The 27,952-nt window shown below is 37.0% G+C and overlaps 1 long non-coding RNA gene across 5 annotated transcripts; it reads left to right on the top strand.

The window, feature by feature from the left end:
- The first annotated feature begins 1,900 nt into the window (after nt 1-1,900).
- LOC128550610 (uncharacterized) lies at nt 1,901-27,952 on the top strand. Of its 5 annotated transcripts, none has more exons than XR_008368326.1 (14): nt 1,901-2,156; nt 4,751-4,978; nt 5,610-5,735; nt 7,810-8,055; nt 8,473-8,629; nt 11,022-11,142; nt 11,945-12,054; nt 12,286-12,470; nt 13,008-13,215; nt 19,140-19,268; nt 20,295-20,461; nt 22,711-22,816; nt 25,276-25,381; nt 27,806-27,952. It is a non-coding gene; the product is annotated as an uncharacterized LOC128550610 (long non-coding RNA). The 5 variants fall into 5 exon arrangements; XR_008368329.1 differs by having other exon boundaries at nt 12,335-12,470; XR_008368328.1 differs by having other exon boundaries at nt 7,810-7,956.

Consider the following 27,952-nt stretch of genomic DNA (forward strand, 5'->3'; position numbering starts at 1 on the left):
CCTTGTGACCTCTCTAGAGGCCATATTTTTCATAAGATCTTTATGAAAATTGGTCAGAATGTTCATCTTGATGATATTTAGGTCAAGTTTGAAACTTGGTCACGTCCGGTCAAAAACTAGGTCAGTAGGTCAAATAATAGAAAAACCTTGTGACCTCTTTAGAGGCCATATTTTTCATGGGATCTGCATGAAAATTGGTCAGAATGTTCATATTGATGATATCTAGGTTAGATTTGAAACTGGGTCAACTGCGGTCAAAAACTAGGTCAGTAGGTCAAATAATAGAAAAACCTTGTGACCTCTCTAGAGGCCATATTTTTCACAAGATCTTCATGAAAATTGATCAGAATGATATCTAGGTCAAGTTCGAAACTGGGTCATGTGCAGTCCAAAACTAGGTCAGTAGGTCAAATAATAGAAAAACCTTCTGACCTCTGTAGAGGCCGTATTTTTCATGGGATCTGCATGAAAATTAATCAGAATGTTCATCTTGATGATATCTAGATCAATTTCGAAACTGGGTCAACTGCGGTTTAAAACTAGGTCAGTAGGTCTAAAAATAGAAAATCCTTGTGACCTCCCTAGAGGCCATATTTTTCAATGTATCTTTATGAAAATTGGTCAGAATGTTCACCTTGATGATATCTAAGTCAAGTTTGAAACTGGTTCATGTGCGCTCTAATAGTAGGTCATTAGGTCAAATGATACAAAAACTTTGTCACCTCTCTAGATGTCACATTTTTCATGGGATCTGCATGAAAATTGGTCAGAATGTTCATTTTGATGATATCTAGGTCAAGTTCGAAACTAGGTCATGTGCAGTCAAAAACTAGGTCAGTAGGTCAAATAATAGAAAAACCTTGTGATCACTCTAGAGGCCATATTTTTCATGGGATCTGTATGAAAGTTGGTCTGAATGTTCATCTTGATGATATCTAGGTCAAGCTTGAAACTGGGTCAACTGCGGTCAAAAACTAGGTCACTAGGTCTAAACATAGAAAAACATTTTGACCTCTCTAGAGGCCATATTTTTCAATGGATCTTCATGAAAATTGGTGAGAATGTTCACCTTGATGATATCTAGGTCAAGTTCGAAACTGGATCACGGGCGGTCAAAAAGTAGGTCAGTAGGTCTAAAAATAGAAAAACCTTGTGACCTCTCTTAAGGCCATATTTTTCATGAGATCATCATGAAAATTGGTGAGAATGTTCACCTTGATGATATCTAGGTCAAATACAAAACTGGGTCACATGCCTTCAAAAACTAGGTCATTATTTGACCTTCTTGTCCTTAAGTGCAATGATAACAGGTGAGCGATATAGGGCCATTTTGGCCCTCTTGTTTCTTAAAACACATGTACTTCAGTTGTCCATATTCTATTTTATAGAAAATATCAAAGTTCTTTTTCAAACAAATTTTTTCTCTAAATGTTTCTTTTGTGTGTCTAACATATTTACCTAGGTACTGCAGGAAATGAAAACTGATTAACTGCTATATTTTTTAAAATATTGCAGTTTTTGGTCATTTTGACAGCTCTATAATGTAACTTTCACTTTCATTTTGCAACTTTTGTATTTTTTAAAATGTACATTGTAACACTTTCAACACCCGGAGTACCTGGAGAAATATTTTAGACACTCGGTATTCATAAAAGTAATGACAAATTCTTCCGAAAAAGAAGCTGGATATCCTCTACAAAATAGAACATGAACAGTCAAAGTACATGTGATATAGGACAAAATGTGCTGTTTAATAAAATATAACCTGTTGTGGAAGTTTCTTCTACTTATTATAAATAGTTTGGTATATTGTATATGATAAACCAAAGTATATGTGGTGTAAAAAACTAAAATAAAAATTCACTCGAGGGGTGATCTCAAGACTTGACAAGAACCTTAATCTTGGAGTAGAATAATATTAAAGCACATTTATCTCCATTTCAGACCTTAACTGAGACTTTGTTTCAACAAATTTAATCTGTTAAGAAAGTTTAAAGTTTAGAACTAGAGATTGAAATTGAAGAAAAATAAATGTTATAAATTGCTTTGATTTTATTTCATATTCTGATTTTTTTCATTAGGTAAAGTGATGTATAACCTGCAAGAAGTCAGATCCACTTAAACCAGCACAGAAACCTGAACTGCAGCAAATAAAGGTAATTGAACATTAATTTAAAAGCAGCAACAATAAATCAGGGTTTCATCTTGCTGTTTATGGGAAAATAGGTGACATTGTGATTATTTATACTCAAATGACATTGTTGTACGTTGGTTGCCTTAGTGAGTGAGTTGGTTTTACGGCGAATCGACACAAAATGGTCATATTGATAAGAATTGAACTGATTAGATTGATAAGTCTGGTTAGCATGGCTATCGCTGCAGAGCACAAGACTTGTCGTACCTTCACTGGCATTTTTCGCAACCAAAATTACTATGAGAAAATACCATCTAACAAATTCTTAAAAGTTCCTACATGTGCAGACTATTTATGTACTGTGAAATCATTTTTATTCACGTAGGACGAATTTTCACGTTCTTCATTCTAGAACCAATGCGCAAGACCGCGCTATTATTATTTATTTTTTTCATTTATAAATTGAAAATGCGCGAATTAAAGCCCGTGCGAAACAGTCCTTTTTTACGTTTTGCGCAAAATTTCATGCCAGCAAATTTAAATGATTTCACAGTATGTCATTAACTTTACTTAGAATATTTTATTTATATACATGTAATAGTCATGTATATAATTTTATTTCATTTCATATTGCTTGTGTTGTAATTGTGGTTATGGATCATATCATAACTTTGTCATGTTTTTTTGTAAAATTTTCTCTCATTATTGTCAATAATCATGTTTATTGTACTTGTACATATTTATACAGTGGACCATATTGTAAATTGGCTCAGCCAAATATGTCATCTACTATACATAAAGTTGTTACTTATTATGTCTCCCCCAGGGGACATATTGTTTTTGCCCTGTCCGTCCGTCCTTCCGTCTGTCCGTACGTCACACTTCATTTCCGAGCAATAACTGGAGAACCATTTGACCTAGAACCTTCAAACTTCATAGGGTTGTAGGGCTGCTGGAGTAGACGACCCCTATTGTTTTTGGGGTCACTCCATCAAAGGTCAAGGTCACAGGGGCCTGAACATTGAAAACCATTTCCGATCAATAACTAGAGAACCACTTGACCCAGAATGTTGAAACTTCATAGGATGATTGGTCATGCAGAGTAGATGACCCCTATTGATTTTGGGATCACTCCGTCAAAGGTCAAGGTCACAGGGGCCTGAACATTGAAAACCATTTCCGATCAATAACTAGAGAACCACTTGACCCAGAATGTTGAAACTTCATAGGATGATTGGTCATGAAGAGTAGATGACCCCTATTGATTTTGGGGTCACTCTGTCAAAGGTCAAGGTCACAGGGGCCTGAACATTGAAAACCATTTCTGATCAATAACTAGAGAACCACTTGACCCAGAATGTTGAAACTTCATAGGATGATTGTACATGCAAAGCTGATGACCACTATCAATTTTGGGGTCACTCCATTAAAGGTCAAGGTCACAGGGGCCTGAACATTGAAAACCATTTCCGGTCAGTAACTTGAGAACCACTTGACCCAGAATGTTGAAACTTAATAGATGATTGATCATAAAGAGTAGATGACCCCTAACGATTTTAGGGTCACTCTGTGAAAGGTCAAGATCACAGGGGCCCGAACATTGAAAACCATTTCCGGTCAATAACTTGAGAACCACTTGACCCAGATTGATGAAACTTCGTAGGATGATTGGTCATGCAGAGTAGGTGAACCCTAACGATTTTAGGGTCACTCTGTTAAAGGTCAAGGCCACAGGGGCCTGAACATGGAAAACCATTTCCAATCAATAACTTGAGAACCTCTCGACCCAGAATGTTGAAACTTCATAGGATGATTGTTCATGCAGAGTAAATGACCCTTATTGTTTTTGGGGTCACTCCGTTAAAGGTCAAGGTCACAGGGGCCTGAACATTGATAACCAGTTCCGATCAATAACTTGAGAACCACTTGACCCAGAATGTTGAAACTTCATAGTATGATTGAACATGCAGAGTAGATGACCACTATTGATTTTGGGGTCAGTCTAATAAAGGTCAAGGTCACAGTGGCCTGTTCATGTAAAATCATTTTTTGGAAATAACTTGAGAACCACTTGACCTACAATGTTGAAACTTAATAGGATGATTGGACATGCAGAGTAGATGACCCCTATTTATTTTGAGGTCACTTGATCAAAGGTCAAGGTCACAGGAGCCTGAACAGTGACTTGAGAACCACTAGGCCACGAGTGTTGAAATTTAGCGGGATGACTGGACATGCCAAGTAGATGATCCCTATTGCAGCCAACCATCAGTGTCTCTTTGACTTTCGCTCCTGACCCCTATTGACTTCGTGCCTATAGGACTTTGCATTGGGGGAGACATGCGCTTTTTTACAAAAGCATTTTCTAGTTTATCTCGGATTTGCATGTTTGATATTTGGGGCTGACCAAATACATTTGAATTACTTACAGTCTTTTGGACTGAGGTTTAATGCATGGATGTTTTTGTCTGGCAAGATGAAGAACCCGTAGTGTCTCTAACTAACTGTTCCTCTGTAGTGTTGGTCATATGGGATATTTAACGTAAAAATCAAAACAGGCAGACATACTTCATTATTGACAGCATAGATGAACCACATGTTTTCATATGTTTACAGGTGTTAAATCCTTTTGAACTGATTAGAGTTGACCTGATAGGGTCTTTCACAACTAGTCAAGGGTCTTTACATCTTCACTGCAACAGACTATTACACAAAGTGGGTTGAGGCATTTCTTAATCCATCAAAGCAGGCCTCAGATGTTGTTAAATGCTTCCAAAAGCTTTTCCTAGATGTGATGCTGTGAATGCTGTCCTCACGGACCAGGGAAAAGAATTTGTAAACAGTGTAAGTATAGAAAAAGCAGTCATAGATCAGAGTCATAAATAAATTATTGTTACTGTTAGGAAAAGAAGTGTACACAAAAATTTAAATGTGAAATGTTGTCAGAGACTAGGACATTTTTAATAACTTTTGTGCAGACCATTGTAAAATGTAGTATGAGTGTAGCTTGAACAGTGGCTTACTTCGGGTTTGAAAAGTAGTTGTTATACATATTTCATAAGATGGGACGTATTATGGAAACATCAGTGGTAAGGTGACGTCTGTAAAACAGTTGTATTATCTATTAGTGGAACAGTTTTCACTGGGTTATCACAGAACTTATTATCCTAATTGCTTTGGGCATAATATCTCACTAAGGTTCAATAACCAGCCAGATTGCCATATGCAGTCTTCAGTTATTGTTCTTGGATGGTCAGAAATTAACAAAATTTGTCAAAATTCAAACCTATTTCAGAATATCATTTTTTGCTATGTAAGCATTGTTACACATAAGATAATAAAAAATATTTTGAATTATATACACTCGGGTCAGGTGTTTTTTTTAGGCAGTTTGACATTCTATATGTGTTTGCCCTTAGTATTTTTAGTTGATGTCTCGGTTTAACACAAGGTAAACAGAAATTTTCTACTTCAGATTATAAATGCATTCCTGCGGATGATTAAGGTGCGAGTCATTACATCAGAGAGCCCCATCTTCTTGCTCCATTCTTACACAGCATTGTGGGATGCTAGTGACATAGACCACTGGCTATTTAAAAAGGTTAAGAAAATTTTTAGCTCGACTATACAAAGTATAAGGAGAGCTATCCTACTCGCCCAGGTGTCGGCGTCTTTCCGCGTCCCCACCTTGGTTTTTACACTTTCTCTTTTTTCAACTTATCTCTGTAATTACTTGATGGATTTGATTCAAACTTGAAATACTTATTCCTCATCATCATCCACATCATCTGACATAAGGGCCATAACTCTGGCACCAATATCTCATGAATTATCCCCCCTTTTCACTTAGATTTTCAGGTTAAAGTTTTGATGCACTTTCACTCTATCTCTGTTATTACTGAATGGATTTGATTCAAACTTCAAGTAGTTGTTCAACATCATCACCCACATCATATGACACAAGGTGCATAACTCTGGCACCATTTGTTCATGAATTATTCCTCCTTTTTACTTAAAATTTCAGGTTAAAGTTTTGGTGCACTTTCACTCTACCTCTGTTATTACTGAATGGATTTGATTCAAACTTAAAACAATTGTTCAACATCATTACCCTTATCATATGACACAAGGTGCATAACTCTGGGACCAATTTTTCATGAATTATTTCCCCTTTTCACTTAGAATTTTAGGTTAAAGTTTTGATACACTTTCACTCTGTCTCCATTATTACTGAATGGATTTGATTCAAACTTGAAATAGTTGTTCAACATCATCACCCACACCATATGACACAAGGTGCATAACTCTGGCACAAGTATTTAATGAATTATGCCCCTTTTTGCTTAGGATATCCTAATATAGTGTTTTGATACATTTTATCTTTACCTCTCTTATTACTTTAAGTTGATATTTTTGACATAGGCTCAGGCTATTGTGCAATATCTTTATCCACAATTGGAGTCATTAAATACTCCATTGACAGCTCTAGTTTCCTCAGATGTGCCCAGTTTCACTATCCAGCATCCAAATAGTTTAGCGCTCTGTCTCCTGTGACAGCTCTTGTTTTTAAGCCCCCGCCACAAGTGGTGGGGGTTATAGAAATGGTCTGAATCTGTCCATCCTTCTGTAACACTATGTGTTCCCTCTGTATCTCCAAAACCCCTTGAAGGATTTTCATGAAACTTGGGTCAAATGATCACCTTATCAAGAGGATGCACAGAACTCTTGTCGGCCATGTTGGTTCAAGATCAAGTTCACAGTTAGGGGTCAAAGATTTGAGCTCGGTATTTCCTAAACCCCCTTAAAAGGTTTTTTAATTCATGAATGTCATCATCATGGAATATAAAATATACTTAACAACCTCAGTGCTTCCACTCAATACCATCAACCCTTTCACTATCTATAACAATGGTGAGGGATATAGCTGTCTTTCTGACTACCTTGTTAATTTCAATGTCAGATATTACCTAATACATGTAAATAATAAGCCAAATGTATACCAGTGATAAACCTGATGCATGGTTTAATGCAGCGGCAAAACCGCCTCGGTAGCCTAGTGTTAGAGCATCGGCTTTGAGTGCGGGAGGTCGTGGATTCGATCCCCGGTCGCGTCATACCAAAGACATAAAAAATGGTACTAGCAGCTTACTCACTTGGCGCTCAGCATTAAGGGGATAGTGCTAGGACTGGTCAGCCCGGTGTCAGTATAATGTGACTGGGCGGGGTATCCTGTCATGCGTCTACAGCGTGATATTCCAGTGAGGCAGCACTATAAAGTTGAGCATTGTGCTCACTGCTACAAGTAGACAGTGGCGTTTATATGACTGAAAAATTGTTGAAAAAGGCGTTAAAATGGAATACACGCACACAGTGCTGTGCTATCAGTGTAGTGCTCACTTGATACACTTTCAAGGCGTAAAACTATCCTTGTATAGAAGAAAATACCATGCTTGAAGACCGAGCATACTTCTCACCAACACTCAAAATAATGAAGGTAAAACTGACTTAAGGGACATAATTTCTTTACTCTTTATTTACATTTTGCAAGTATGCAAGATTAAAAATTGTAGTAACAATGGATTTCGAAGAATTGAAATGACATACATTTAGAACAGATTTTATATTCCATTGACCTGTCAAAGCATCTTACTAAGCAATCTGTATTTGTATTTTAGGTGCAGTTTAGAAAGTACAGATACATTGTAAATGCCTGTAGATGTCAGCAACAATCATTTGGTACTTTAAGTAGCAAGTGTGAGAGACAGAACCATAACGGTTTCCATGAATGGAAGTAATGGAGACATGTCCATTGACCTGTGGAGGTATACGTAAATTATGACAGTTTGGCAACAAACAACCAAACCTATGTCATTCCTGTATGCTTCAATAAACTGTATCAGATTCCATATTGAAAATGACAGGTGAGATAAGATAGTTTATTGGAGTCTCATTTCCCAAGATATACATGTATATACTGTATATTATTAATATTAACATAAGATTTATCAAAGTCAAAAGGATAAAAAATAAAAAAAAATAGAAAAAAAGCATTCCACGAACAGTGGTAAATGTGATATTAAGTGAATCAGGAATGATACACAGTGCAACCTCTCCAGAGCGGCCCTCTTTCAGCAAAACCTCTCCACAACAGCATCATCAAATTTTCCCATAGCGGAAATTTACTATCAGTTTAACCTCTATAGAGCAACAACCTCTCAACAGAGGTCAATATTTGCATTTCCCAAAGGGTGTTGCTCTGCAGAGGTTACACTGTATGTCAGAAGCAGGTAATGAAATGTACAGAGAAAATTGACGTGTGATGATTTATTTACCTTTAGCCTGCTGGCGGCAAGTGATTCTGCCTTTGCGACCATTGCAGACCAAGATGCTTAGGCTGATCTTCAGATAGTAAATTTCCAGTGAACACCCCTTCGAATAATAAATGGTATTGTCCTAATTGAATGATGGACCAGTCCAATTTAGAAATTTAGCAGGGTAAGGGTTAACTTATGTTATTATACCTCAATAATACTCAATGCAAAAAATCCATAGACCAGCAGGGATTTTTTTAATACATTTACAACAAGGAGAAGCTGATAAAAAAACAATTGCAAGAAAAAAATCTTCATTCAGATTTAATCCTGTTAACCTGAGCTAGCACCTTGGGTCTTTTTAGCTCACCTGAGCCAAAGACTCATTGTGAGCTTTTGTGACTGCTCAATGTCCGTCCTGCGTTGTGTGTCGTGCATTGGTCAACACTTTATAAAAAAATCTTGAAAATCACTGGGCAGAATTACACCAAACTTCACAGGAATGATCATTGGGTGGTCCCCTTTCAAAACTATTCAAAAACTCTGGTTGCCATGGCAACCGAAAGGAAAAACCTTAATAATCTTCTTGTCAAAAAACGCAATGGGTAGAGCCTTGATATTTGGCATATGACATCATCTTATGGTCCTCTATCAAGATTGTTCAAATTGTACCCCTGGGGTGAAAAGAGGCCCGCCCCGGGGTCACAAGATTTACATAGACATACATAGGAAAAATCTTTAAAAATCTTCTTGTCTAAAACCACAAGACCTAGGCCTTTGATATTTTGTATGTTGCCTTTCCTAGTATTTCTCTACCAAAATTGTTTTGATTATGTCCCTGGGGTGAAAAGAGGCTCTGCTTTAGGGGTATCAAGTTTATTATAGACTTATATAGGGAAAAAAAAAAAAGATCTTCTTGTCTGAAAGTTCAAGGCCTAGGCCTTTGATATTTGGTATGTAGCATTGCCAGGTGGATCTCTAACAAGTTTGTTTAAATTATGCCCCTGGAGTGAAAAGAGGCCCTGTCCTGGGGGTCACTTGTTAAAATTATGAGTTATATACAGGAAAAAAGATACTTAAAAAATTATCTGATCATATTTCCTAGTCTGTTTAATTATAATTACCTGATGACCCCATGTGATCAGGGATCACTTTACTGTGACCTTGACCTACTGACCTACTTTCTTGTTGTTTAAGACAAGCCTTGGAATTTGGATGACATGTTCAGTTTTGCACAAACTGACTTTCAGTTACCATGAATGTAACCTACTGACCTACCTTCTTAATATGTTAGCATTAGTTTGACATTTGAAACATGTGTCTCATATACCTCAGGTGAGCAATCCAGGGTCTTCATGACCCTCTTGTTTACTTATGTTGACAGTATCCCATATCTCCCTTGCAGGTCTGTGTTTTTAGCTCACCTGAATACAAAGTGCTCAGGTTGAACTATTGTGATTGCTCACTGTCTGGCATCTTTCTGTGCATCCGTCTGCTGTCTGGCATCCATCCACACTTTCCTTAAACAACATCTCCCCCTAAACCACCAAGCAAATTGTGATGAAACTTCACACTGAGGGATGTTCCTTGGATGGTCTTCTTTAAAAATTATTCAAAGAATTGAATTCCATACAGAACCATGGCAACCGAAAGGAAAATCTGTAAAATTATTCTTGTCCAAACCAACAGGTCCTAGCACTTTTATATTTGTTATGTAGAATCATCAAGTGGTCCTCAACCAAGTTGTTCAAGTTATCCCCATAGGGTCAACTATTGCCCTGCCCCAGGGGTCACATGGTTTATATAGACTTTTATAGAGCAAAACTTTGAAACTTTTCTTGGTCAAAACCACAGGGCATGTTGCTTTGATATTTTGTATGCAGCATCATCTATTGATTCTCTACCAAGATTGTTCAAATTATCCCCCTGGGGTCAAATATGGATGGCCCTGCTCTAGGGACACATGGTTTAAATAGACCAGTACAGGGAAAAATCTTTAAAAAAATCTTGTCTTAACCCATAAGGCCTAGAGCTTAGATATTTAGTATCTGTTATGCTCTAGTGGTTCTCTACCAAGATTGTTCAAATCATGAGCCTGGTGTCAGTATAAGCTATGCTCGGATGCTCCCTTGTTTTACATAGATTTATTTGTTTTCGAAGCAGTGGCAAAGAAATTTGGATCACAAGCATAATGTTTGATACAAATTTCAATATTCATTTTGAATGACCTGCTGACCTTCTTTCCTGTTTTTGAAGCTACAGCAAAGAAATTTGTACCACCAATTTGATTTTTAATCAGATTTCAGTAGTTATCTTAAATAATCTTTACCATGACCCATTCACCAAGTATTTGTTAGTGAAGTTTTAGCCAAGAAAATTTTTTTAAGCAAGCAATTAAGCTCAGGTGAGCCATATAGGGCCATCATGGCCCTCTTGTTACATACATGTATTATTACGTAAGAAGCCATGTAATACTATGCTGAGCAAAATAGGAACTGATAATAAATGGTTGGTTAAAGTGGTCATTTACTTATACAATTTGACTTTAATCAGTGATGAATTTTGCTTTGTTACAGACAGCACATGCAGATCAGAGATTCACACACTGAAAGAGATGAAGAACTTTAGCCATGGACTGCAGTACACACTGATGGGAACAGACAGGCAGTTGGCTCCTGTGGAATATTTGTCCTTACGGTATGTTTAATCCTTACCCTGCTAAATTTCTATAATGAACCTGTCTTTCTTTCAGTTTGAACTCTAGTAGTCTACCATTAACAGTTAAAAGGAGTGTTTACCAAAAAAATACTGGCTGAATGGCACATGGATGTTCAGGCTGATCATGACCTACACTGGCCACAAAGGCAGTTTCAGTTGTGTCCAGCATGATAAGGGTTAACTTGGCGTAAATACCATAATGAGACGGTTTGCCATGCACAAGACCCACACACACCTAGCTCCAAGATCAAGGTTAGACTTAGAAGTCAAAGGTTAACAGGTCTGTTTCGTGTCAGGTTCATAACTCTACCATTCATCGAGGGATTTGAGTTTAATCAGTGAAAATATTCCTCTTTAAGAGACAACATGTCATGGGCAAGATTCTGACTTCTAGCTCTAAGGTCAAGGTCATGCAAAGGTCAAAGGTTAACATGGTATGTTTCTTGCTCAGTCCATTCATCTGCCATCAGTGAAGTGACTTTAGAATTAATTGGCATAAAATTAATAAATGCTCTTGGGCATTTCTCACTAATAGTGACAGCTATAATTGTTCTTAAATTGTATTCTTTATGAATATTACATCAAGTGAAAACCTGTAAATAATATTGTAAAGCATTCTACAATGTTAATATGTGAACAGTTCATTTATTGATGTTAAGCAAAATGTTTTGAAATGAATTGTACATTACAGGATATAAATATATTGCTAATAAGATGACTTAGTAACCTCTTCAGTTTTAAGTACTCATCTCTAAAATACTATTACAAAATTTCTTTCCAGGATTATCTGACATACTTTTTGACTGGAGACAGAAATAGTGACTGTAAAGAGACATTCTGTATCCATGGTGACAGTGGTCAGATTCAGCTGCAGATCTCTCCTTAACAACGGTACTGTCTACTACTGTGGTAGTTATACTTACCAAAGTTTTAAATTTTGATTACGGAATATATGTAAACTGCAATTTATGAATAATCTAATCATTAAGATTTGCCCATAAAAGTTAATACATTTGTTTTGAATAATCAGTGCAAGTGATTTGAAAGTTTATATTCAATTTAACAAAATCTTAATAGATTTATTTACTCTATGTTTATTTGTGTATATTTTATAACTTCTAGTGCGGAGTGAATGTTAATGATAATGGTTACCACACCAATAATATTGCAGCAGTCAGTGTTAACATCTTTATCACATGTGACCTTGCTATGCCTGTGTTTACCAGTAACGCATGATGGTGACGATCGAGGATGAAGAAATCAATAACAGTATCATCAAGGTTACTGCTATACGACACAGACATATTGTAAGTACATTGTATAGTGTTACATCACTTTTTGTCAGGCCCTCTGGCAGTGAGCTCGACATCGTTGTCACTATGGCAGTCTGGTGTATGTGCATGTGCCTGTCTGTTCTTTCGTCCATGTGAGTTTGTCCGAGGTGTAACTTATCCACGGATCAGAGAATTCTTAAATAACTTGGCAGTCTGCCACAGCAGTTTATTCCAGCAGTTTGTTCCAGCTGTGTTCTGCAGTTTGTTCCATTAGTTTGTTCCAGTTTTATTCTGCAGTTGGTTCCCAGTTCCAGGAGTTATTTGTAGAATTAAGTATATCTTAAAAAGTTTGAATAAATACTGTCATTACTATGTGTAGAAGAATTTAGTGGTATAACCATCATGAGATAACATCATGCAGGCTGGATGTTTATTCATTATTCATAATAGAAAGAAAGTGAAGACAAATGATATTTTAGCATAGTAATTTTACCTTAAGGTCAATTAAAAGACATTGTAATATTTACATTTACAAGTTTTTGTTGACATTTTTACCCATTTGTCACCTAGGTGAGCTGTAATACAGGACTTACACCTGATGTCCATACTGTCAAATATGCAGAAATAAGCACGAAATGGAGACAACAATGCCAAGATAAATCAGTATTACCAGCCACAAGCACTGACACTTGAATACCAAAAAAATACTGGCTGAATAACGAACAGTGCAGATCATGATCAGACTGCACGGAAGGCAGAATCAGTCGTGTCCATGATGGTAAGGGTTATAACTAACATTCTAATATGGCTAACATTGCTTTAATCATCACAACGATGTTATGTTGACGTCACGCCAACGTGATATTTAGCGCCATGTACGCATCAAGAAATAGCGCTTTCAAATTTTATGAAATATTTTACTTAATAAAATGTTTTTCACGAAATATCACATTGCACAAATGTTTTGATTAATTTATACACATATTGAATCAGTTATTCGCTTTGCTGAATAATTCGCAATAATTTTCGCTCGAACAGAATTCTGTCGCAAGATGTATTACCGTTTCCGGTCCTGGTGTGTTTTAACAAATACTATTACTATACCTACTATTGGCGCCATGCTTGTGCAAAGAAACAGTTCCATCATATTTGATATAAATTTTACAATAAAGAACATATTAGAATCGAAATAATTTATAGCTAAACAGTACTTTATCACTATTTATACACTCGGGCGGTTATACGACGTCCGAAATAATTTCACTCGGGCTGCGCCCTCGTGAAATTATTATGCCTGACATATAACTGCCCATCGTGTATAAATAGTGATAAAGCACTGTTTTGCTATAAATTATTTCTTAAAGGCAGTAATACAGGAAAACAAAATTATGAAGATTACAAAACATACAAATATATAAATCGCCAGTTATACAAGAAAAATTGCAAAATTTGTTTTGTACATTTGAACTGAATAGTTAAGGAGGTAGGTTACCTTAATATTTGTATGTGCGCATGCCCAAACGGAAGCTTACGTAACAATTTATGACGATGTTTACGACAAACTAAATGTGTTTGTATATCCAGTCTTCTACAAAAAATCATGGACCTGTCTCAGATCTGATGCTTTGTGGTTTAATAATGCAGAAATTATGATTAAATTGCCGCAGAAATGCTTCAAATCATTGTTGCCATAAAATGACGTCATTGTCCTCATGACCTTATGTGTCGATTGCTGTGCAAAAACAACAGATTTTATTTTGAAAGTACGTAATTACATGCATTTTCTTTTTTTTAACTATTCTTAAGCAGCCAGTATTTGCTGAAATATTTTTCTTTCGCTCATAATTAACAATATTTTGCTTCTTTTATGTAGTTATATTGAAATATTGGCGGAATGTAGGAAAATTGATGATGGTAACTGATGTTATTGAGAATATAGTTGGATGAAAGGTTACTTTTTTACGGCCATTTTCAAATAAAAATTGGGCAGTTCGATTTGAAATACCTATTTTTCAGTTTCTGTTGATAATTTATTACTTATATACTAAAACTAAGTTCTAAAATTGTTCAAATTTCAGTAGGAAATTGTGGTTTCTTGAATTAAAATGATGTTACCATGGAAACGAAGCCTGTGACCTATATATCTAAATGTAAAATTCAAAAGCGTTGACACTGGTTTATCTAAGTAACAAATCTTCAGCTTTTTATTTGCATTTCGACAATATCCATGAGAACAATAGCAGCATGCAGAACAATTTTTCCGTAAAAAATGTCAGATGTGGGGTACTGCTGTAAGTATTTTAAGCTGTGAAATTTGTTTAAAAAAATGCAAATAATATGGAAATATTATTATGTCTCCCCCAGGAGACATATTGTTTTTGCCCTGTCCGTCCGTCCGTCTGTCCGTCCGTCCGTCCGTACGTCACACTTCATTTCCGAGCAATAACTGGAGAACCATTTGACCTAGAACCTTCAAACTTTATAGGGTTGTAGGGCCGCTGGAGTAGACGACCCCTATTGTTTTTGGGGTCACTCTGTCAAAGGTCAAGGTCACAGGGGCCTGAACATTGAAAACCATTTCCGATTAATAACTAGAGAACCACTTGATCCAGAATGTTGAAACTTCATAGGATGATTGGTCATGAAGAGTAGATGACCCCTATTGATTTTGGGGTCACTTCGTCAAAGGTCAAGGTCACAGGGGCCTGAACATTGAAAACCATTTCCGATAAATAACTAGAGAACCACTTGACCCAGAATGTTGAAACTTCATAGGATGATTGGTCATGAAGAGTAGATGACCCCTATTGATTTTGGGGTCACTCCGTCAAAGGTCAAGGTCACAGGGGCCTGAATATTGAAAACCATTTCCGATCAATAACTAGAGAACCACTTGACCCAGAATGTTGAAACTTCATAGGATGATTGGTCATGAAGAGTAGATGACCCCTATTGATTTTGGGGTCACTTCGTCAAAGGTCAAGGTCACAGGGGCCTGAACATTGAAAACCATTTCCGATCAATAACTAGAGAACCACTTGACCCAGAATGTTGAAACTTCATAGGATGATTGGTCATGAAGAGTAGATGACCCCTATTGATTTTGGGGTCACTTCATCAAAGGTCAAGGTCACAGGGGCCTGAACATTGAAAACCATTTCCGATCAATAACTAGAGAACCACTTGACCCAGAATGTTGAAACTTAATAGGATGATTGGTCATGCAGAGTAGATGACCCCTAACGATTTTGGGGTCACTCTTTGAAAGGTCAAGGTCATAGGGGCCTGAACATTGAAAACCATTTCCGGTCAGTAACTTCAGAACCACTTGACCCAGAATGTTGAAACTTCATAGGATGATTGTTCATACAGAGTAAATGACCCCTATTGTTTTTGGGGTCACTCCGTTAAAGGTCAAGGTCACAGGGGCCTGAACATTGTCGATTGATAACCAGTTCCGATCAATAACTTGAGAACCACTTGACCCAGAATGTTGAAACTTCATAGGATGATTGAACATGCAGAGTAGATGACCCCTATTGATTTTGGAGTCAGTCAATTAAAGGTCAAGGTCACAGTGGCCTGTTCATGTAAAATCATTTTTTGGAAGTAACTTAAGAACCACTTGACCTACAATGTTGAAACTTAATAGGATGATTGGACATGCAGAGTAGATGACCCCTATTTATTTTGAGGTCACTTGATCAAAGGTCAAGGTCACAGGAGCCTGAACAGTGACTTGAGAACCACTAGGCCAAGAGTGTTGAAATTTAGCGGGATGACTGGATATGCCAAGTAGATGATCCCTATTGCAGCCAACCATCAGTGTCTCTTTGACTTTCGCTCCTGACCCCTATTGACTTCTTGCCTATAGGACTTTGCATTTGGGGAGACATGCGCTTTTTTACAAAAGCATTTTCTAGTTTACGTTAGAAATTAGATGTTTTAAAGCTACATTAACAAGAAAGATAATTTGTTTTTATATCTTTTATAAGAAATTGTGATAAAAAGCAAGGCATAAGCGATTTTAAACATCTCTGTTGCCATGGTTACTTTAAACTTTAAGAAAAATAGGATACCATGTAAACTGCTTGGTATTTCGCTGATAATATTACTTAAATACCATATTCCATGTTGGTCATTAACAGAATAACACTAAAGACGTCGAAAGAAAAAGAATTTCATACATAGTTGTTTAAAAATGAATGAAAATGTGTTACCATGGAAACAAGAGCCCTGCGACATATACATTTTAAGCTTATTTTAGAAAGCTAATGTGCATACTAGTAAAATTTTCAAATGTGAAGGCTTCTATGGATAACAAGGAAACCACAATACGATGAAAAGTGTTAAATATCCGTATTTTCCTTCTTCTTTTAATATAAAATATCTTTTGAGGGTCATATACTTCAAACCAAGATAAAAAATTTACTTTCAGAGACAGAGATAAACGAAATTGAGATTGTAGCAGTTAAAACATTAAATTAAACGAAATACAAAAAGTTGCTGCAGTTCAACTAATTGGAATTTACCCTGGTAACAAGGTAACCTACCTCCTTAAGCTGAAAGACCTTAAGTGTTTGACCTGTTCAATGTGACTTTGGCATCAATCGAGGGGTTGTGATCTTGCATGCCATGTTTGATTTAGTATTGTTTGTATTAATAGCAAGTTTCAAAATACTACCATGTACCACATAAGACTTAATATGTACCATCATGTACCACATAAGACTTATGTACCATCATGTACCACATAAGACTATGGTACCATCATGTACCACATAAGACTTAGGTACGATCATGTACCACATAAGACTTAGGTACGATCATGTACCACATAAGACTTAGGTACGATCATGTACCACATAAGACTTAGGTACCATGATGTACCACATAAGACTCTTAGGTACCATCAAGTACCACATAAGACTTATGTACCATCATGTACCACATAAGACTTAGGTACCATCATGTACCACATAAGACTTAGGTACCATCATATACCACATAAGACTTAGGTACCATCATGTACCACATAAGAAGCCCACCCGCTTAGCTCAGTAGGTAGAGCGTTGGTCTACGGATCGCAGGGTCGTGAGTTCGATCCTCTGGCGGGGCGTATGTTCTCCGTGACTATTTGATAAACGACATTGTGTATGAAATCATTAGTCCTCCACCTCTGATTCATGTGGGGAAGTTAGCAGTTACTTGCGGAGAACAGGTTTGTACTGGTACAGAATCCAGGAACACTAGTTAGGTTAACTGCCCACCGTTACATGACTGAATATTGTTGAAAAATGGCGTTAAACCCAAAACAAACAAACAAAACCACATTAGACTTAGGTACCATCATGTACCACATAAGACTTAGGTACCAACATGTACCACATAAGACTTATGTACCATCATGTACCAAATAAGACTTGTGTACCATCATGTACCACATAAGACTAATGTACCATCATGTACCACATAAGACTTATGTACCATCATGTACCACATAAGACTAATGTACCATCATGTACCACATAAGACTTATGTACCATCATGTAGCTCACAAAATGAAACAAATGGGTCTTCTTCTTGTCGTTCGCAGAAACAAATGGGTGAAACACGATGGATGCAGTCGTAATTATAAATAAATAAAAATGATAAACATAAATAGTAATAATTAAAATTAGATGTTACAATATTAATATTTCTCGCAAACTTTTGCGGCCAAGATAGCCATAACAAATATTAAGGCAACCAAGGCACTTGCCTTGGTCATTTTTTTTCTGCCTTATTTGCCTCAGTCAATTTTTTAGCGATATTGCATGTTGCTGTGGTTCGTTAAGAGAGTGCCATTATGGCCCAGCACCTCTGTCTTCAACTCTCTAGTTTCTTTCGGGGTTACCTCACCCTTAGTTCCGAGTTAAAACCCTATCCTGGGAACACAAGAGATATTTGTCCCATAGCTGGAGGTCTGTTCATAGGCATCAGGGCATGTCCACACACGGGTGGGCCTGACATGCCACATGTCTGGGGGCAGACCTCCTCTGAGTCCCCTGCAGTTCTGCCTGAGGCCGCAAGGTGCTCAGTTACCGTGTGGCGCCAACTCGGAGGCACTGCAAAAGGGCTTGTCTGCAGAGAGGCTATGTACTCGCAGGGAAGACTTACGCACTCGGCTCCTTTTTCACCAGAAGGCTAGCCAGCGGTGGAGGCTGAAAGCGGAAGGTTTCAAGCACACAACACACAGCACACCACACTTGACGCATCAGCAGACCAATTGCCATAACAAATATTAAGGCAACCAAGGCACTTGCCTTGGTCATTTTTTCTGCCTTATTTGCCTCAGTCAGTTTTTCTGCCTGTGTTGATTTTTTTTCTTTTCTCATTTGCCTCAAGTGTATGAATACCAGCTTTTAAGAAAGAAACCAGTTTCTGAGAAAGTATTTCTCAAATATGTTTGTTATATAAAATATCGATCTCTTGCATGGAGTCAGCCAGAAAATAAACCAAAAATAGTCTGGAATTTCAGTAGTTGGCATGTGCATTTAGATTAGTATTCGTCTATCTAATATTTTAGCATAGGTAATTTAACTTTCTATGATTTGGTAACATTTTAGTCTGGTGGAGAAAATAGAGGATGTCACTTTGTTTCAGCTACAATTGAAAGTACAAAGTGCAAACAATTCATGATTGTGAACCATGTTGTTTCAGATGAGAATCAGGAGCCTGATGTGTTGGTTGATGTTGATATAGATGAGGAAGAGATTGATGATCACCAGGACCCACAAATGATCTGTCAGATCTTGTCCGAAGCTGACCTGGACATTAATGATACAACTAGTAAGTTTTCAAAAGTTTTGTTTACGTTTTATGCAAAGGATCATGTTTTTTAGCTTACCAAAGTCAAAGGCTCATGGTGAGCTTTTGTGACCACTCAATGTCCATCATTGCCAAGGCCCTTGATATTTGGTATGTAGTATTGCCTATTGGATCTCTAACAAGATTGTTCAAATTATGCTCCTGGGGTGAAAAGAGGTCCCGCCCTAGGGTCACTTGTTATATGAGTTATATAGGAATAAATACTTCAAAAAATATCAGATAAAATTTCCTTGTCTGTTTAATTATAATTACCTGATGACCCCAAGTGATTAGGGGTCACTTGAATGTGACCTTGACCTACTGACCTACTTGTTTGTTTTTTAAGATACAGCCTTGAAATTTGGATGACATGGACAGTTTTGCACACCGATCTTAAAACTGAATTTCAGTGACCATGAATGTGACTTACTGACCTACTTTCTAATACTTTAGCATCAGTTTGCCATTTTAAACATGTGGCTCATATTACTCAGGTGAGCGATTCAGGGTCATCATGACCCTCTTGTTTTTTCAATAATTTGTATATAACCTTTATTAAATTCATACAATATGTAGTATCATAAATTTACATGTGAGCAACATTCTAAGAAAATCTTAAATCAGGCTTATAAGGTTTAATCTTTATATAAGCCTTAAATTTTCCCGTTAAAAGCTGTGGGGTTAGTTTTTCACGAAGTATTAAAAAAATGCAAAAGTTTAAAAAGGCATAAATGGCAGATGTATATCAATTCTAACATGTTGTTTACAATAATCTACCTCTTTAAAGAGGATTTTTCTAACCAAAGTTACAACAATATTCAGTCATTTGATCCAAGCAGATGTTGGTTTAAGCCATGTCAGAGTTTGAGGAAACTGTTCAGATGATAGGGAAAAATGGATTGCCTGTTAGTTCTGATACAGGGTAGCACCTGGGGTCTTCCTACATATTATCAACATCAAAATGAAGTATTTCTGAAACAGAAAGTCGAAGCTTTATGAAACTTTAAGTGATTCAGATAGGCAGACCATATTGATGATGCAGAGGAGACTCAGATAGTGCCTGGTATCCTGATGATAATCGTAAAGATGGAAATGATGATGATGATGATGATGATGATGAAGAAAATGACAATGATGATCATGATGATCATGATAATGAAGAAGAAGATGATTAGGTAAGTTTTAAGACCGAATTGAGATGTGTGTAGTAGTATAAAGTAAGTAGTAGAGCTAATTTATCCCCCCGCCAAAGGCGAAAGGGATATTAGAAATGCTCTCCGTCCGTGCGTGCATCCGTCCATCCGTCTGTGCGTCCGCAACGATCTTTGTCCGGAGCATAACTCCAAAAGTACTGGAGGGATTTACTTCAAACTTCATACACTGATAGAACACATTGGGAGGAAGTGCAGTGTGCAAGAACAATAACTCTACCTTGCCTATTTTTTGAGTTATTCCCCTTTATCATATTTTCTTAATAAATTTTGTCCGGAGCATAACTCCAAAAGTACTGGAGGGATTTTCTTCAAACTTCATACACTGATAGAACACATTGGGAGGAAGTGCAGTGTGCAAGAACAATAACTCTACCTTGCCTATTTTTTGAGTTAGTCCCCTTTATCATATTTTCTTAAAAAAATTTGTCCGGAGCATATCTTCTTGCATGGAGGGATTTTGATATATCTTGGCACAAATGTTTACCACCACGAGGCGGAGTGACATGCGCAAGAACCAGGTCCCTAGGTCTAAGGTCAAGGTCACAGAGGTCAAAGGATACAAGAATGAAAACCTTGTCCGGAGCATTTCTTCTTCATGCATAGAGGGATTTTGATATAACATGGCACAAATGTTCACCACCACGAGATCGAGTGTCATACACAAGATCCAGGTCACTAGGTCTAAGGTCAAGGTCACACTTAGAGGCCAAAGGTCAGATACAAGAATGACTTCGTCTGAAGCATTTATTCTTCATGCATGGAGGGATTTTGATGTAACTTGGCACACTTATACACCATCATGAGACGAAGTGTCATGCGCAGTTCCCTTCTTTAGAATTACTTCCCTTTGTTGTTACTTTAAATAGCTTTTATTGTAACTTTTTCATTACTAGTCGTAGGGAAAAATCGAGACCACTTTTCTGTAGTACAACATGCATGCTAAATCCAATTTTGAGGTGTATTTTGACCAATCTCTACCTGATAAAAGATTTTAGGGTGGACTTGCAATTTTTTTTTTTTTTTTTTTTTTTTTGTAAGATTAACTTCCCTTAGTTGTTACTATAAATAACTTATATTGTAACATTTTTATAACTGACCGTAGGGAAAAAACAAGATATATATAAGGTATCATTACCTGGTAAGGAGTTTTTTTGTGGACTTAAAAAAAACAAAAGACTTACAATGATTACTAAACAAAATTAACATTCCATTTGCAAATACAGCTGCTAGAGTAAAGAAAGTTGCTGCGACGGGCATTTATTGTGACATTCTGGCACTCTTGTTCCCTGTTAGCTTTCCATTCCTTCTTTTTACAGTAGCTGTATAGAAAAACATCATAGCTATACTGTTCATGAAAATTAATAAAATTTAGCAGTAAACCACCTCACTACTGACTTATTCTTTCTTCCACACCTTTAAAACCCCCTGATGCGGACCACAACTAAACGGTTCTTCAAAGCTTTCCCCAAAATTAATACTTTCAGACACTAACTTGCCAGGAACTTTAGCCTTCAATTATAATATGCCTGGCGGGGGGATTAGCCATGTGTAACATGGCTCTTGTTGGTTATTGTAAGAGAAGTTATGTCTGTTTAATAGTGTTGATAGTGATTTATTTTAGCACCAAGTATTAATAGCTATTTTCTTCACATAATCAAGGTGGGAAATTATGAATTTCCTAGATTAAGTTGAAGGCCTCTTTGCTACCAGATACTGACATAAGGCTACTGTTACATAAAAACTATCTTCTTCCCATAACCATTCGAAAAACACAAGAAAAGAAACCTTAACAATTTGTTTTCATGAACCCATTGATGAACTTCATCAGACCTTGTTGTTAGCAAGCTGCATCCTTGTATGAACTTCTCTTCAATTTGATCTAATGATTTCACTTTGCTGTCTTAGGGGCTACAAGAACTACACATATATATTTGACATAGTGTTGTTATTGCTGTTATACTGAAGATTGATGTATTGTGCTGTATATAGATACCTATACCTGACATAACTAAGTGTTCTGGTTCAAAATGGGACAGACATTTGATACTGCTTTTTCCAGTAAAAAATTTCCTGTCTTTAAAAAGCAGACATTTTCCTAGTAAATTTTCAAAATATAATGTATTTATTGAGCTAATGGTTGAAATACTTTTGTACAAGCAGTAATTAATGCAAGTATAGTAAACAGACTCATGAACCTTACACTTTTGCAGACACTAAACCAGCTGGCAAAAACAGAATATGGCCAGTGAGATAAAGCAGGAAGGAAAGAGCAGCTCACCAGTAACTGATGTCATAAAAAATTAGCTTCTGAGTTGGGTATGTCACTTTCTTGGCACATCTTAGCATTTAATCTTCTTTCAAGGTAATGGGAGTTAAGGGCTTCGGGAGGTTTTTGTTAGCTCACCTGAGCACAAAGTGCTTGGGGTGAGCTATTGTGATCGCTCACCCTCCGTCCGGCGTCCGGCCACACTTTCCTTTAAACAACATCTCCTCCTAAACCACCAGGCCAATTTTGATGAAACTTCACAGGGATGTTCCATGGATGGTCCTCTTTAAAAATTGTTCAAAGAATTGAATTCCATACTGAACTCTGGTTGCCATGGTAACCGAAAGGAAAAACTTTAAAAATCTTCTTCTCAAAACCAAGGTGTGAAGCATTGCCTAGTGGACATCTACCAAATTTGTTCAAATCATGACCCCGGGGTCAAAATTGACCCCGCCCCAGGGGTCACTTGATTTTACATAGGAAAATCTTAAAAAATCTTCTTCTCAAAAACCAGAAGCCCTAGAGCTTAGATATTTGACATGTAGCATTTCCTTGTGGACCTCTACTAAAGTTGTTCAAATCATGACCCCGGGGTCAAAATTGACCCCGCCCCAGGGGTCACTTGATTTTGCTTAGATTTATATAGGAAAATCTTCAATTTTTTTAAAAAAAATAAACAAGAAAGCCTAGAACTCAGATATTTGACATGTAGCATTGCCTAGTGGACCTCTACAAAATTTGTTCAAATCATGACCCCCAGGGTCAAATTGACCCCGCCCCATGGGGTTACTTGATTGTACATAGAAAAATCTTCAAAAAATTTCTAAAAATAAACCAGAAGGCCTAGAACTTAGATATTTGACATGTAGCATTGCTTAGTGGACCTCTACAAAATATATTCAAATCATGACCGCCGGGGTCAAATTGACCCCGCCCCATGGGGTTACTTGATTGTACATAGAAAAATCTTCAAAAATTTTCTAAAAATAAACCAGAAGGCCTAGAGCTTAGATATTTGACATGCAGCATTGCCTAGTGGACCTTTACAAAATTTATTCAAATCTTGACCCCCCCCCCCCCCCCCAGGGTCAAATTGACTCAGCCCCAGGGGTTACTTGATTGTACATAGGGAAAACTTCATAAATTTGCTAAAAATAAACCAGAAGGCCTAATCTTAGATATTTGATAAGCAACATTGCCTAGTAGACTTCTTAAAACTTTGTTGAAATCATGACCCCCGGGGTAAAATTGGCCCCGCCCCAGGGGTTACTTGATTGTACATCGGAAAATCTTCCAAAAAAATTTCTAAAAATCATCAGTTTGACATTTGAAACATGTAGCTCATATTTCTCAGGTGAGCGATCCAGGGTCATCATGACCCTCTTGTTTTGATTATTACCTTTTACAGAATGTATTTTATTTTCATCATAATGATATTTTTTCTTGATACAAATTTTTATGCCTCCGGCATCTACTTATGTGGGAGGCATATAGTGATTGTCCTGTCCGTCCTTCCGAGCCCACGATTGAACATTTGTTGGGTATAGAGAACAGTAGGTAACGGTAAATTCTATTCATTCCGTAGTGTTTATTGGAAACTTTTTGTAGCATATTGGGTACTTTTTAACAAAAGAAATACCCAGTAGAGGTCCATCTGTGGGAACTTCTGTCCATTCGTACGAGGTTAACCAAATGGGACCGTTTCATCTAGCGTCAATACCCCTTACTAGAATGACTTGATACTAATGCAGATGTAACCTGTGAACATTCCTCATCTTCAGAAATCACCTGACCTCAGTTTGACCTTGACTTTGACCTCATTTTGGACTTAGGTTGCTTTATATGGGCCATCTCTTGGTTAACCAAATGGGACTGTTTCATCTGGCATCAATACCGCTTACAAGAATGAATTCAGATACAATACAGATGTAACCTGTGACCATTCCTCATCTTCAAACATAACCTGACCTCAGTTTGACCTTGACCTTGACCTCATTTTGGACTTAGGTTGCTTTATATGGGCCATCTCTTGGTAAACCAAATGGGACCGTTTCGTCTAGCATTAATACCGCTTACAAGAATGAATTGATACTACTACAGATGAAACCTGTGACCATTCCTCATCTTCAAACATCACCTGACCTCAGTTTGACCTTGACCTCGTTTTGGACTTAGGTTGCTTTGTATCGACGAGGATACCACCGGGGGCATCAAGCGTTTATTGAACGCAGCTCCTTGTATAATCTATAAATGAGCCATGCCATGAGAAAACCAACATAGTGGGTTTGCAACCAGCATGGATCCAGACCAGCCTGCACATCCACACAGTCTGGTCAGGATCCATGCTGTTCGCTTTTAAAGCCTATTGGAATTAGAAAAACTGTTAGCGAACAGCATGGATCTTGACCAGACTGCACGGATGCGCTGGTCGCAATTCCACTATGTTGGTTTTCTCATGGCGCGGCTCAAATATGATATTGTTTAGAGACTGCATGTAGACTATTTGCAGGGATCAGATATAGAAGCGAATAGCTTTGATTTCCAGCCAGAGAGTGGTTTCTTTGGTCAGACATTTAACAATTATTTTGTCGTCCATGCTGACGAAATGTTTGAAGGTATGGATCAGTTACAATTTTGTTTTTAGTTTGTATACTGCATTTAGCCGTTACTTTTTCATAGGTGATAGGGCTATGTTAAACTATGAGGGATATTTTCAGGAGTTTTGCACTACAGTCATACTGGAAAGAGAGCTACGGCTATATGTATTATCATTATAATATACCTATATAAATTCTGTCAAGAAAACAGCTTGTATTTCACCAGTAAATACGAACAGGCAGAAAAATATCTGTATTGTACCTTTTGTATTGAATGTTGCTGGACTATCTTTATTTGATATGCATGACCGGACACAGATCTATGAATAATGCACAAAAACTACATTCGGTTAAATAACATAATACATATTGAAGATTTTGTTTGATAACAAAACAACATAGCAAAGCATAGCAGGTGGATGTATGTAATAAAAGGGTCATTATCACAGTAGCTAGATCTGGGATTTTGTATTCAACTCTTGTTGAATTTGCCAGGTAAAATCACATTTTGCTGTAGTGCGCCTTGTGTGATTCGTCTTGACAAAATCTACTCTGGCTGAATACATGGTTGTAACCTGCTCTTGCGTAAGTGCAGCTTAAAGTGGCATCTGGAGTGCTCTTCCATCATAGAAACTGGAATGTCAATGTCAAATTCATTTAATAACTTGATACGTCCTCTTTAAAGGAGACGTCTCCAGAGTTACTTCTATTTATTAGTAATATAACATGGAAGCTGAAAAAAGTGAATCATCGAGTCCTTTGCTATATTTGTCTATATAAATAGTTTATTTGCAGTCAAAAAATATATAGAAAATCTACTGGTTTGTGTTTGTTTGTTACTGCTGGTGGCAAGTGATTCTGCCTTTGTGACCTGTGCAGTCTGATCAAGATCTGCACTGTTTGTTATTCAGTCAGTTAATTTTCAGTGAACACCCCTTCTAATAATAAATTGTATTGCCCAAATTGAATGATGGACCAGTCCATTTTAGAAATTAAGCAAGCTAAACTGGAGAAAAATTTTCACACGGATGAGATTTCTAATTATATGGTGTTAATTTACGGGTGATTTTGAATAAGAATTAGAAAATTTAATGTTGTGAAGTGTATCTGTAGGCATGACCCTGAAGTAAGAGTTTCCAAGATTACATGTGGTTTACATTTTACCTTACTTTAGCAATTTTTAACTCGACTATTCAAAGAAGCGTCTAGCTATTCTACTCACCCTGGCGTCGGCGTCGGTGTCGGCGTCGGCGTCACACCTTGGTTAAGTTTTTGCATGCAAGTACATTCAGCCATCAATTAAAGGCGTATAGCTTTGAAACTTATTTTTTCTTTTTCTAGGTCAATTACCAACCTCTCTGGGTCAAGTCCCATAACTCTGACATGTATTTTGAGCAAATTATGCCCCCTTTTGGACTTAGAAAATTTTGGTTAAAGTTTTACATGCAAGTTACTATCTCCAAAACTAATGCAGATATTGATTTGAAACTTCACGTGTCTTCGGGGTTATAAAACTAGTTGATAGCAGCAAGTCCCATAACTCTGACTTTCATTTTGGCCAAATTATGCCCCCTTTTGGACTTAGAAAATTCTGGTTAAAGTTTTGCATGCAAGTACATACAGCTATTTCTAAAAGGCATATAGATTTGAAACTTATTTTTTCTTTTTCTAGATCAATTATCAACCTCACTGGGTCAAGTCCCATAACTCTGACATTTTTTTTGAGCAAATTATGCCCCCTTTTAGACTTACAAAATTTTGGTTAAGTTTTACATGCAAGTTATTATCTCCAAAACTAATGCAGATATTGATTTGAAACTTCACATGTGTCTTCGGGGTTATAAAACTAGTTGATAGCAGCAAGTGCCATAACTCTGACCTTCATTTTGGCCAAATTATGCCCCCTTTTGGACTTAGCAAATTCTGGTTAAAGTTTTGCGTGCAAGTACATACAGCTATTAATAAAAGGCATATAGATTTGAAACTTATTTTTTCTTTTTCTAAATCAATTACTTACCTCACTGGATCAAGTCCCATAACTCTGGCATGTATTTTGGGCAAATTATGCCCCCTTTTGGACTTTGAAAATTCTGGTTAAAGTTTTACATGCAAGTTTCTATCTCCGAAACTAATGCAGATATTGAATTGAAACTTCACATGTGCCTTTTGGGTTATAAAACTAGTTGATAGCAGCAAGTCCCATAACTGATATGCATTTTGGTCAAATTATTCCCCCTTTTGAACTTAAAACTCTTTTGATATTTAACCTTTTTGGGTAATATTTTCCTGCTTCTGGGACAATATTTCGAATAGTCGAGCTTGGCTGTCTTACGGACAGTTCTTGTTTAGCAAGCAATGAAATTAAATACTCTTCTGTCTATTTACTTCAGTTTATTAATCTAATTTATTTCTGATAGAAGAACGCTCTTGGTAATGTTCCAGGTTGCTGAGCCCACAAGCAGCAGAAGTACTACAGCATACAGACAGTATGAACACCACGGCAGGCGCGCACACACAAGACAAGGTTGGTCCTCTCTAACAATGATTTGAGAATCATCTCGAGACAGGAGGATGATATCTTTGAGGAGT

The sequence above is a fragment of the Mercenaria mercenaria genome, chromosome 18 (genome assembly GCF_021730395.1).
Source record: "Mercenaria mercenaria strain notata chromosome 18, MADL_Memer_1, whole genome shotgun sequence".
NCBI lineage: Eukaryota > Metazoa > Mollusca > Bivalvia > Venerida > Veneridae > Mercenaria > Mercenaria mercenaria.